At 31.7% G+C, this 13,550-nt stretch overlaps 1 non-coding gene across 1 annotated transcript; it reads right to left on the bottom strand.

Moving 5' to 3' along the window:
* Positions 1 to 4,587: 4,587 nt before the first annotated feature.
* Positions 4,588 to 4,659, bottom strand: TRNAA-UGC (transfer RNA alanine (anticodon UGC)). The gene has a single exon. It is a non-coding gene; the product is annotated as a tRNA-Ala (tRNA).
* Positions 4,660 to 13,550: the final 8,891 nt, after the last annotated feature.

Raw genomic sequence — 13,550 nt, 5'->3', positions numbered from 1 at the left:
CTAGCTTCTATGCAGAATTCTTAAAACTCAATAAAAATGCAAATAACCAAAATATAAACAAGCAAAAACATGAATAGAAATTTCTCCAAAATAGATATAAAAATGACCAATAAGCGCATGAAAAGATATTCAACATCATTAGTCATTTGGCAAGTGTGAAACAAAATTGAATATGAAAACATCTCTGCACAGACACAAGGATGACTACAATCATAAACACAGATAATAAGAAGTGTTGGAGAAGATGTGGAGAATGGAAACATTCACACATTGCTTGTGGAAATATAAAATGTTGCAGGTGTTTTGTAAAACATTTTAACAGTTTTTCAAAATGTTAAATACAGAGTTTCCATACTACCTAGCCATTCCACATTCTACTGTAGGTATATAACCAAGAGTAATTAAAACCTGCGTCCACCCAAAATGCTGTATATGAATTTTCACATCACTATTATTCATGATATCTAAAAAAGTGTAAACAACCCACATGTCCATCAATAGACAATTGAATGAACAAAATGTGATATAACTATATAATGGGCCATAAAAATTTGAATGCTAGGCCATGGATAGACTGAAAATATTAAGTAAAAAAGACCAGGGGTCAAAAAAACCACATGTGCAATCCCATTCATATGAAATATGGAGAGAAGATATAGAACAAATATTTGGTGACAAAAATGACAATCATTTTTAGTTTTCTTAATATAAAAAACTAATAAAAACATGTAAAAATTCAGAAAAATATAAATCAAAAGGCTGAGTGATTTTTTTCATTTTCCAAATTTTCACCATAATTTTGTACTGAGACAGGATGGAAGGGGACAGGGCACAGCCATTTAAGGAATGATGCAGCAATTAACATCAAAATGGTGGAAGATTCAACTCCCAGTGGGCCTTGAGGCTCAATATGGTTGGAGATTTGACTTCTACTAGACAATGAGCTTCATCATACACCCATTGTAATATATTAGCATGGTGAATAACACACCCACAGGTGCCATGACAGCCCCAAGGCTAGCCATAAAAGGTCAAAGAGTGGGCAATGACCAACTTCCTGGGAATCCCAGCCCCTTCCCCAAGCTAGTTAAAATGGTCCTCCCACTTGTTAGCATATGAAACTACCTAGCCCATAAAAACTGGCAACATGGCACCTCATGGCCACCTCTCTAGCTCCTTCCTCTTTGGAGATGGCCGACACTCTGTCATAGAAGTGTGTACCTACTTTTACTTTATCCTGAGCACCAGGCCCCCACACCTGGTGGCCTTTCTCTTGACTTTTGAAACAGCCTGCACTCTATGTAGTATGTGTCTATCTAAATAAATCTACCTTTACTCAACTAGGGATTGCTCTTGAATTCTTTCCTGTATGAAACCAAGGACCCACACTTAGCAGGGCACGTCCCAGGGAATCAACCAAGGCCTGGGACACGGCCCTCATGCTCCACATTTGTTTTTCCTGCATGAGTACTACTTTTAAAATGAGAAAAATATCATAAAGTGATATATAATCACCAGAGAAAAAATTTAACAGTGAGAATAATAATAAATATTTCATAATAACAGTAATTTACTGGACCCCAATTTTCTTGGGAAAGGCCTCAGCATTTGTCCCACTAGGAATTTCACTAATTGCCACATTTAACCATTTACTTAAACTGCATTGTGTCTATTAATCTTAATGGTAAAAAGGAAAGGTGTCAAAATTAGTGACAAAATTAGTCCTATGTATAAGTTGAATAGTTTCCCTTTTAATGGGAAAGGACAAAATTATGAGGTCATGCTGATTTAACAGAAGTATACCACAGAAGCTGTTTTAGATGAGAACGTAATTTCCTCTAAGCTCTGACTTCTTGTAAATTTCTGTATTTCCTGATGGCTTTTTTTAAGCAGTTGAAAAAGCACAGTGTTTAAATCCTCTTTCATCTTCTTAATTAAACAGCTTAACTAACAACCATTACCCTACTCATAGGAGGGGAGTAATTAGGTTCATTTATTTATTTATTTTTAGAGGAGATACTAGAGATTGGACCCAGGACCTTGTGGCTGCTAGACATGCGCTCTACCAGTTGAGCTATATCCTACCCACTGCTTTACCCTATTCATATCAAACTTAAGGAAACTTCTGGAAAAAAAAAAGAAGTTAAATTGGAACCCCCCCATAAAGGCAGTATTAGAATTTTTTTTAATCAGTGAGGAAGATAAGCCTTAAAAAAAATTGTAGTGAGAAAATTAGCAATTTGGGATAAAAAGTGATACATATCTTCCTACCATTTTTTATATCAAATAGGAAAACATGGTCCATTCAAAGGAGCAAAATAAATGTCCAGAAACAATCTCAGAATTGCTGGCCTCAGAATTACCAGATAAAGATTTTAAAGCAACTATCTTAAATATTCTCAAAGAGTTAAAGGAAAACAGTGACACAGGAGTAGGGAAAATCAGGAAAATAATAGATGACTAAACTGAGAATATCAAGAGATATAGCTATGAATAAGAAACAAAAATTCTGAAAGCTATAATAACTGAATTAAAAATTATCTAGAGGATCCAACATGCGAATCATACAGACAGTTAAAGCTATCAGTGAACTTGAAGACAGATCACTAGAAGTGATCATGTCTGAGGGGAAAAAGAATGAGGAGCGTGAAGAAAGTCTAATGAACGTAAGAGACTCCATTAAGCAGGCATGCAATATGAGAGTACCAGAAGAAAAAAAAAAAGGGCCTGAGAGATTATTTAAAGAAAAAATGTCTGAAAACTTTCCAAATATGAAGAAAAACATGGATCTACAAATCCAAGAAAATCAATTAAGATACATCAAAAGAGACTCACATTGAAATGCATTGTAATCAAATTTCAAGTCAAATGTAGAGAATCTTGAAAGCGTCAAGGAAAAGTGACTTGTCCCGTATGAGGACTCTTCAATAAGATTATCAGCAGATTTTTCAGTAATAGCCTGGAGGCCCAAAAGCAGTGAGATAATATTTTTAAGTGGAGAAAATAATCTGTGAACAGAATTTTGTATCTGGCAAAAGTGTCCTTCAAAAATGAGGAAGAAATTATGACTTTTCCATATAAGCAAAAGCTGAAGGAGTTCATTACCACTGGATGAGCCCTATAAGAAGTGCAAAAGGGAGTCCTTCAATGAATGAAAGAGGCTAGACAGTAACTTGAAACTGTATTAAGATATAAATATCTCCAGTAAATATAATAGCATGGACAAATATAAAACCTAGTAATTTTCTACTTTTGGTTTGTAACTCCTAACTCCACTCTATTTTCTACAGAATATATAAGACAAAAGCATAAAAAAATCCATGATAATGGTACACAGTAAGCAAATGCATAATTTATGATATCAGTAACATAAACTGAGGGTAGCAGAGTGGTAAAGGCATAGGGTTTTTGTATTACACTGAAGTTAAGATGGATACAATTTAAAATTGATGACTACAACTTTAGGATATTAAATGTAATCTCCATGGTAAAGCTAAGAAAATATCTTTATAGAAAAGAAAATATAGCTGTAAACTAAAAAAGGAGAAGCATGTCAAATCAACAACCTTATGGAACCAGAATAATAAAACAAACTTAATCCAAAGGTATCCGAGAAAGGAAATAAAGATTACAGCAGAGATAAAATAGACAAGAACAAAACAATAGAAAATATCAACAAACTCCTGAAGTTGGTTTTTCTAAAGAAACATAAAGTTAACAAAACTTTAGCTACATTCACTAACAATAAAAGAGAAAAGCTCAAATAAAATCAGAAATGAAAGAAGAGATATTAATATGAAATTTATAGAAATAAAAAGGATTATATGAGAGTACTATAACAATTGCGTCTGAACAAACTGCATAGCCCAGATATGTACAGATTCCTGGAAACACACAATGGGAAATCTGAATATATCTATAACTAGTAATGAGATTGAATGAGTCATTGAAAATCCCAACAGAGAAAATTCTAGGACTAAGTGACTCAATTGGTGAATTGTACAAAGCATTTAAAGAAGAACTGACACTAATCTTTCTCAAACTCTTCCCAAAATATTGAAGAGGAGGGAAGGCTTCTTAACTCATTCTATGAGCCCTGTATTACTCTGATACCAAAGCTATAAAAAGATGGTACAAGAAAAAAATTACAGATGAAGATTCCATATTATTATTGATGACAAATCTTCAACAAAATGCAAGCAAACCAAATTCAACAGCATATTAAAAGGATTATCCACCATAACCAAGTGATATTTATTTCTGGAATTCAATCAAGTTTCAACATACAAAAATCAATCAATATCATATACAACATTCACAGAAAAAGGGAAAAAATATGATTATTTCAGTTGATGCAGGAAGAGTATTAGACAAAATTTAATATCCTTTTATGATTGAAAACAACTAATTAGGGATACAAAGAAATAATTTATAATAATAAAGGAAACATTTGAAAAGCTCATGGATTATATCATACTCAATGGCCAACAACTCAAATCTTTCACTGTTTTATGTTTTAATATTAATCCCTTCCAATGATTAAAGAGTGAGAAACCAGTTGTAACTCCATTCGAAACTTAGCTAAAGTGGAGATGCTGGGAATCGAACCCGAGACCTCATACATGCAAAGCATGTGCTCTACCAGTGAGCTACATCCCCAGCTATTAAAAACCTGACTTTTTCTTCTAAGATGAAGAACAATACAGGGATGTTCACTTACCACTTCTATTCAGCATGGCACCAAGAGTCATAACTAGAGCATGTAGGTAAGAACTTAAGTAAAAGGCGAAAATGGAAAAACAAGAAGCAAAATTATCTCTGTTTCCATTTAAAATGAACTTATGTGTGGAAAGTACCAATGATTACATCCAAAAAAACTCCATTAGAACAAATAAATTCAACATAGACATATGATACAAAGTCAACAAACAAAAATAAGTTGCATTTCTATACACTGGCCATAAACAATCTGAAAAGAAAATTAAAACAAAAATTCCATTTGCAATAGAATAAACTACTTAGGAATAAATTTAATCAAGGAGGTGAAAGACTAAAAACACTGCTGAAAGAAATTAAAGACATCAATAAAGGTAAAAGCAGCCTGTGTTCATGGATTGAAAAACTTAATATTGTTAAGATGGCAATGCAATCTAAAGCAAGCTACAGATTCAGTGCAATCTCTTATCAAAATCCTAGTGACTTTTTTTCAGAAAGGGAAAAATCCATTATGAAATTCATATGGAGTCATACAAGAGACCTAATCACCAAAAAAAAATCTTGATAAAGAAGAACAAAATTAGAAGTCTAATGCTTCTCGATATTAAACTTACTGCAAAACTGCAGTAAATGAAACAGGATGGCAGTGGCAGAAGACAGGCATATAGACCAGTAGAATAGAATTGAGAGCCCAGAAATAAACCTAATGTATAGGTCAAATGAGTTTTGACAAGGGTCTCAAGATTACACAGTAGGGAAAGGACAGTCTCTTGAACAAACGGTGTTTGGAAAACTGGATATTCACATACAGTAATGGAAATTGGACCCATATCTAACACTATACACAAAATTAACTCAAAATCAAGATCAAAAACTTAAACATAAGTGCTAAAACTATGGAACTGTTTGAAAAAAAAACTAAGAAGAAGCCTCAGGATATTAGACTTAGAAATGATTTCTTGGATATGACATTAAAACCAGTAATACCAAAGGAAAAAAAATAGACAAATTGAACTTAATCAAGTTTTAAAACTTCTGTGTATCAAAGGACACTATCAACAGAGTGAAAAATCATCACAAAGAGTTGGTCAAAAGGACTGCAAATCACATATATGATAAAGAATTAATATTCAGAATGTGTAAAGAGCTCCTACAACACAATACCAAAAACCAAACATCCTGAGTAAGAAATGCGCAAAGGACCTGAACTGATATTTTTCCAAAGATATACAAATGGTCAATAAGCAAATAAAAAGATGCTCAATATCACTAATCATTAGGGAAATACAGCCCCAAACTACAATGAGATATCATCTCACATTCACTGGGATATTTATTAAAAATAAATGGAAAAAAGGAAGAAGATAACATAAGAAATGGGCAAGAATGTAAGCCTTTTTGATATAAACCAGTGACAAAAGAGCAAATATTGTATGATTCCCCTTATATGAGTTACTTTGAATAGTCAAATTCATAAAGACGTAAAGCAATGAGTGGTTGCCAAGAGTTGCAGAGAGTGGTAAGATAGAGTTATTGTTCAATTTGAATGGAATTTCGCTTTGCAAGGAAGAAAGTTTTTTAGACATGGATAGTGGTGATGTTTGCACAACAACGTGGATGTACTAAAAAGCAGTGCACTAAGAAAAATAAGGGAGACTGGAATTTAAAGGCCAAAATCATAAGCTGAAATCCATAAATAAGAAAATTTCCACATGATGAGAATACTTCCCTAGATAATATTTCAAGAAGCAAGAACTAGAAGACATCATAATCCAATTCTTAAAAATTATAATATATTAAGGAGGCTTGGTAAGGTTATACCATAATGTGTTTTCTTGTCTTTCTTTAAAAAAAAACATTTTATTAGGTGTTGCTAGTAATTTAACCGTTATGTTTCATATAGCTAGGGATTTATATGTCTTCTTAAAGCTTCTTCTACAGGGTCAGGGATAGCTCAATGGTAAAGCATACACTTAGCAAGCAGGAGGTCCTGGGTTCAATCCCCAGTACCTCTATTAAAAAAGAAAAGAAAAAAATTCCCTTTAAAACCATAAAAAGAATGCTTGTTGCATATTATTTATGCTTCAGTAGGCAAATACATAAGTAAATTATAATATAATCACATAATGGAACAATAGACAGCAATTAAATGTTTGAATTCTATTTCCATGTACCAAAACAAGTATATCTTGAAAAGAAAAAGGCCGTAGAATAACACGTTCCATACAATATCATGGATGTAAAAGATCTATAGACTAAAAATGATGTTGAAAACATAACACAAAAGAATATGTTGTTTGTGACCATTCACTAATAGAATTATAATATAAAAAATGTGAATCAGAAAGATAAAATTTTTGGCATAACATTTACACTTGGGGAGGAAAAAAATAAGGCTGGAAGAAGTTGCAAAGCAAGTCTCAACTATATGACTATAACAATGTCGTATTTATGTTGCTTTAAAATGATGCAAACTTGAGAAAATGTTAACATTTTTTTCTTTCATGGACTACATGGATATGTTACCTTGTTCTCTGAAACTATTTGTATTTTAAATTTAAATGTTAAATTCCATAGTAAGAAAAATAAAATAATAGATATATTCATACTGGAAAAGTTAGGAATCACTATATAGAACCTGCTCTCCATACTATAAGATTAAAATAGTTTGAAAACAGTTCTAACAGATGCCTAAATTATTCATAAAGTAATTCAGTGAACCACCCATAGAATGTTTCACTTTGAGCCATGTAAATTGTGTGTCCTCCAAGATTAATTAGTTGTAAATATAAAAACAAAATCCTAATAAATATACTCAACAACTGGGGACTATATCTGGAACAAATTTAAAAAAAACAGAAAATATATACAGAGAATAAAAATGAATAAGAAATACTAACAATCATTTGAAAAGATACTCAATATCAGTAAGCATAAAAGAAATGCAAATCAAAATCACAATTAGGTATTACTTTACATCAGGATAGCTGCTATTACAAAACCAAAATAGAAAATAAAGTGTTGGCAAGGACGTGTGGCATTTGGAACTTGTGTGTTGTTGAAGGGAATTTCACCATACTAGGGAAAATAGTATGGTGATTCTTCCAAAATTTAAAAATAGATAAATAAAGTTACCATATGATCCAACAATGCCACTTCTGGGTATATATATATGAACAAATTGAAAACAGAGTCTCAAAGAGATATTTTATATACTTGTATTCATAGCAGTATTATTTACAATAGTCAAAAGTTGGAAGCAATCAAAGTGTCCATCAATGAATGCACTGATAAATAAAATGTGACATATATATACATATATTCAAACACACACACATACAATGAAATATTATTCTTCCCTAAAAAGGAAGAAAATTCTGACACATGCTACAATATGGATGAGCCTTTGGAAAATTATGCTGAACTAAATACAGCAGACACAAGCTATAAATACTGTATGGTCCAAATTATATGATATATCTAGAGTAATCAAATTTATAAAGCTGTAAGTAAAATGGAATGGTGGTTGCAGGGAGCTGAGGGAGTGGCAAACATGGAATTGTTTAATGGTATAGAGTTTCAGATTTGCAAAGTGAAAAGATTTAGTTTGGTTGAACAACAATGTGACTATATTGAACTGTACAGTTATAAATGGTTAAGATGGCAAATTTTGTGTTATGTGTATTTTAGCATAATTTTAAAATGAATAAGAAAGACATGTCTTATTAAATTTGGAACAGTTAATTCAGAGGAAAACTACAAATGGCAAATAAATTCAAGGAAAATTTTAGCTGGACATGTTCATTAATATATAATTACTATAATGTATTATATATGTGTGTGTATATATATATATACAAATGAAAATAATAGATTAACTTTATATCAAATTAGTCAATATTTTAAAAATAATAGCTAACATTTGTGAGGATATATTGAGGCATTTTACTATGGACTTTAAAAATGTTCACATTTATTAAACATTAATTCTGCTTTTAGGATTTTATGCAAAGGAAGTAATCAAACGTTATAAGTTTATTGCACATTGATTTATCTCCAAGAATATTTAGCATAGCTTTAGTCACATTATGGAAAATTTTGATAATACTCAAATGTCTTTAATGAAGTACAACAGTGTAATAAATTACAAAATTATATAAACCATTCTGTAAATAAATATCTGACAAAAATGTATGTCACAAGAATAGGAGCATTTAATTTTTATTTTTGTGTTTAGTTTTTTTAATTTTCCAAATTTTCATTAAGGTATATGTACTAATTTATTACAAAAATGTTAAATATGCTATCAAAAATTATACATTCATTACAGAATGGTTAAAAGAGTAGTTAAATAAATAATGGCCTATTATACTATTCAAAAATTTAGATTTAAAATTTTCAAATAAATTTAACTATATTAGAAATTATTATTATAAAATGCTTCAATGACTCTGATATCACTTAAGTGGATTTGGACCAAATAACACACGTTAAAGGCACAATCTTGAACAAAACTTCACTCACTTCAGAGACCAACTGTAAGTTTAAGGTGCCCCAGCCCTCCTGTAATTCTGAAAAGCTAGGTATATAGTGGAAGATTTTCTCCTGAGATTCGATAATTCACTAGAATGACACACAAAACTGAGGAAAGCACTATACATATAATTATAGCTTATTGTAGCTTATTATAACAAGAGGAAACAATTCAGAATCAGGAAAGGAAGAGACACACAGGATGAAAATGAGGATGAGGATGAAGAGGGTCCTATACTATAAGCGTCCACTTTCTTCTCCCTATGGATTCAGGATACGTCACCCTCCTGGTATACCAATATGTGACAACATGGAGTATTGCTGTGTTGGCAACAAGGAAGCTCATCTGAGTTTTGGTGTGATTGATGTTAATCTCCAGCCATTTGATTGATGTTAATCTCCAGGCAAATATCATATGGTCTGAAGCCCCAACTTTCTAATCACATAATTGGTCTTTCTTCCATGACCAGCCTGCATGCTATATGACTGCATTATCATAAATTATGAATGAATCCACCATAAGCCATCTTATTAGCCTAAATTTGTTATAGAGCCTAAACATGTTCTGCTTGCTGCACAACAGGCCAGTAAATTGGGAGATGAGGTGTTGGGGCAAGGAAAAATGACTTTTTTCTGAAAGCCAGCAGACGGAGAAGATAGCAGACTAATGTCCTGGAAAGCCATCTTCCCCAAGTTAGAACTTAGGCTCCTTTTACACTAAAAAGGGGAGGGGAGTGTGGTTGATTGGTGCAAACTTCTTGGTGTCAGAATCCTTTGTTCTTGCAGCTGTCCATGTAGGTCAGGTCATGGTGTCCCTGTAAACCTCAATGACAAATATTTTCTATTCTGCAACTTTTTGTCTTTATATGAATGGGAAAGTGTTATACCCTTAAAGGTCAGAGCCTTAAGAATGGGCTCTTCTGTATATTTCAGGCTATAGGCAACATTCTTTTATAAAAGGTGCAGAACCAGCACAACTAAGCACAGTAAACAGAGCACAGGGTTAGAGCCAAAGGAACAGATCTTCCCTACTACAAACTCAGGTGTGTATGGAGGGGCCCACAGTGAATAATAAAGACATGCATACCACTAGGAAAATTTCAGGAGTTTAGAGGCTACATCCCAGGGACAAAGGCAGACAACTTTAATATGCAAGTTTTAAATTTAGAAAAAGAAAACTGTATATGGATCATGGCTCCAATTATGTCAAACATATTTGAATAGAAATATAATGGCAGAAAATATGCCAAATTATTACAAGTGTTAATCTATTGCATTATTATTTTTCATAGTTAAATACTGTAATTAAAAAAAGCATATATTCATCTTATAAGTAGAAATATATACATTATTTAGAGATGTTTGGGGAAAATGCATTTGGAGAAAATCATTAATAAATGTAATGATTTCTTTCTTTGAACCATTATGCATATTTTTCAAGTGACTGAAAATAGACTAGGAAAAGTCTTTAGGCAAAACTTTAAAAACTCCATTCCATAGGAGACATTGACAATATTGCATTAAAATGTAGAGTCTTTGATCCACTGATGTGAGATATGGTAGATTTTAAATAAGAATTTTCTTCTTTCCTAGATCCAGTAGCAGGCTTTGTCATCAAAAAAGTGTCTTTGCAAACTGCACGACAGAGATTAAAGTCAAAGCATCTGAGCTGCAGCAGTGGCTCTAAACATAGTTATTATCTTGAACCATGTTAAAAACTTGAACTTAAAATGATTCTTAAAAACTAGTATACGTAATGAATGTCTTATTAGACAACATCTTATTCTCTACCTCTCAGCATGTTCAACTCTGAAAATATATGCAAATTATTCCCTTTCAACCTTCAAATCAGAATGTGAGGAACATCTTGAATTATCACAGAAGACTAACAAATTACAGTGGTTTTCACTTAAATGAATACCTGTTAAAGAGCTAAGACACTTTTGTAGAACACTTACTCTATGAACCAAACCAAAACATATACAGAAAATACATGTATAGACATTTTCAAATGAACATTGAACGTGTGTGTGTGTTTAAAACATGCACCTATGCCCACATAAAAAAATTCCGAGGAGAAAGCAAAAGAAAATCATGACTTGATTAAATAATAAGAAAATAATCATAACTGTTTATTGCATATACTTGAATTTAGCTTCACCTTTAAATATGAGCTTGCATCAAACAGTCTTCATAAAAAGGCTTCGAAATGGGTTAGTAATTTATTTCAAGTTAATATATGGAATGAAAGAAAAAAAGATCAGCAACCTATCCAAGGTCAAAAAGAAAATCAATGCCAAAGTCAGGTTCCTACTTATTTACTGCAATCCCTGACAGAACCGTTACATTTTTCCTGCTGTTTGCAGCTTGTGTATCATCATAGAAGGATTCTTTGTAAAAGTTTTTAAAGAATGGAGGGCTTGTTTGCTCATTATTCTTGTTTTAAAGAAAACAGTCAGATTTCACATTTGTGTAAGTATATCGGCCCTGTTAAGCAAGAAATATGTACCATTTCATTAAAAAGTAACTTCTGTGGAGGTGTGTGTGTGTCTGTGTGTGTGTGTGTATGTATGTGTGTATGATAAATTCTAGTACAACAATAAATTCAAATTCCTCCCTGTAAAAGCAAGGGAATTGGAAACTAAAAAGCTATTATATTAAACACAATGTTTCAGTCTGAACAGGCTTTGACATTTTATTGTGAGGACAAAGAAAGCCAATTTATTTCAAAAATATACAAACAATTGTGAGAAATAACCACTTAGTGATTGATGATATATTTTCTTTGTAGTTATGAAAGCACTGCTAAATCATAATATTGTGGTATTGAAACATGCTTTTTATGTAGTCTCTTTAAGTCATATTTGTTTTAACTGATAATTTTCCTTTAGCTCATCTAGTGAAATTATGGGATGTATAGAAAAAGTCAAAGATGAAGATTGCATGAACAAAGGGAACTGACATCCTATAATTCCTGTTACAGACTTTCTGGGTTACCTGTTTGTTCTAGTCTTAAAAATTAGTTGTCTTGCTGAGTTTGCAGTTATGCATCTTAGTTTTTTGTTGTCTGTGATACTTGCACAGACTGCTGCAATCCTACTTTGTTCCATGACAATACAAAATATTTAAATCCCTGTCACACTCTTTGTGTTCCCCTTTCAAATTTGTTTCACTGCTTTTAATTTAAAAGTCTAAACAAAAAAATTAGAAAACAGTGACTTAGGTGAGTACATTTCTATTTGCTTGTTCAACGTATGCAATATAAATTATTGTTAAGTAAGCTGGTAATTTAAAAAGACTGTAGTAAGAAAAAATCTACACACATAAAATAAAAAAGAGAGCAATCAGAAAAAAAGATTAAAATTTAATATAAAATGCTTCATAAATAATTGCATTTCTTTCTCAGTTTAAATGTTCTGAGAAACCTCATGTAACTGTAATCTATTTTGAAAATACACATTAAGTACTCTAATCTTGTTTTGATAAAACTAAGATAGTGTATATTTCAAATAGTTCATTTTGCATTTTTGGCTTATGTTAAATTTAGGAGTCTTACCTAGGAATTCTTTATTTCAGTTCTTAGCTCTTATTCATGAGTGGAGTTCACAGCATACTAACGTCATTAAATTAGCAACAAATTGGACTGTGATTACACAGTAAAATGCAATGTGAACAACCTGCTTGTATAGATTTTTCAATCTCAGTTGATACACGCTTCCCGAAATCATTAAAAAAATTGATACAAGTTTTAACTTGGTTTCTTTTTTTATACAAAAACAAATTAAAATGTGTCCTTCAAATCATTGATTTATTCTGCCGAGGGAGAGCTACATACCTTATGAAGTTCTATTTTTTCTCTCAGTGTAATAATTTAGAGAAAAGAGAAATTTCCTGGTCCTTTCTAGGCATTTAAGAATTGCTTTTAAGGAAGTTGCCTAGATTTGTTACATTAATATTTATTATGCATAAAATGTTAATAGTTCTAAACCATACAGCTAATATTGAAGGAATGAAAAGACCACATAAAAAGGAGATAAGAAATTGACCAGAGCATTAAAAAATTAAGATACTCTGTAAACAGATTATATTGATGGAAAGAAAAAAAAATAGCTGGATAAAAATAACATATGAAGGAAAAAAAGAATTGGAATAACATGGTAATTACTCTTGCTTAAAAGAGTGAAAATACATGTTCAGAAGTTATGATTCAGATTGCATTAATTAAAAGATAAACACAAATGAAGGAGGAAATTATTTTTAGTAGAATTACATGAAGAATGACTCACTAGGTTCATTTATTT

The sequence above is a fragment of the Vicugna pacos genome, chromosome X (genome assembly GCF_048564905.1).
Source record: "Vicugna pacos chromosome X, VicPac4, whole genome shotgun sequence".
Taxonomy (NCBI): Eukaryota; Metazoa; Chordata; class Mammalia; order Artiodactyla; family Camelidae; genus Vicugna; species Vicugna pacos.
The sequence above is the reverse complement of the archived record's forward strand: the minus strand, read 5'-3'. Positions and strand labels throughout refer to the sequence as shown.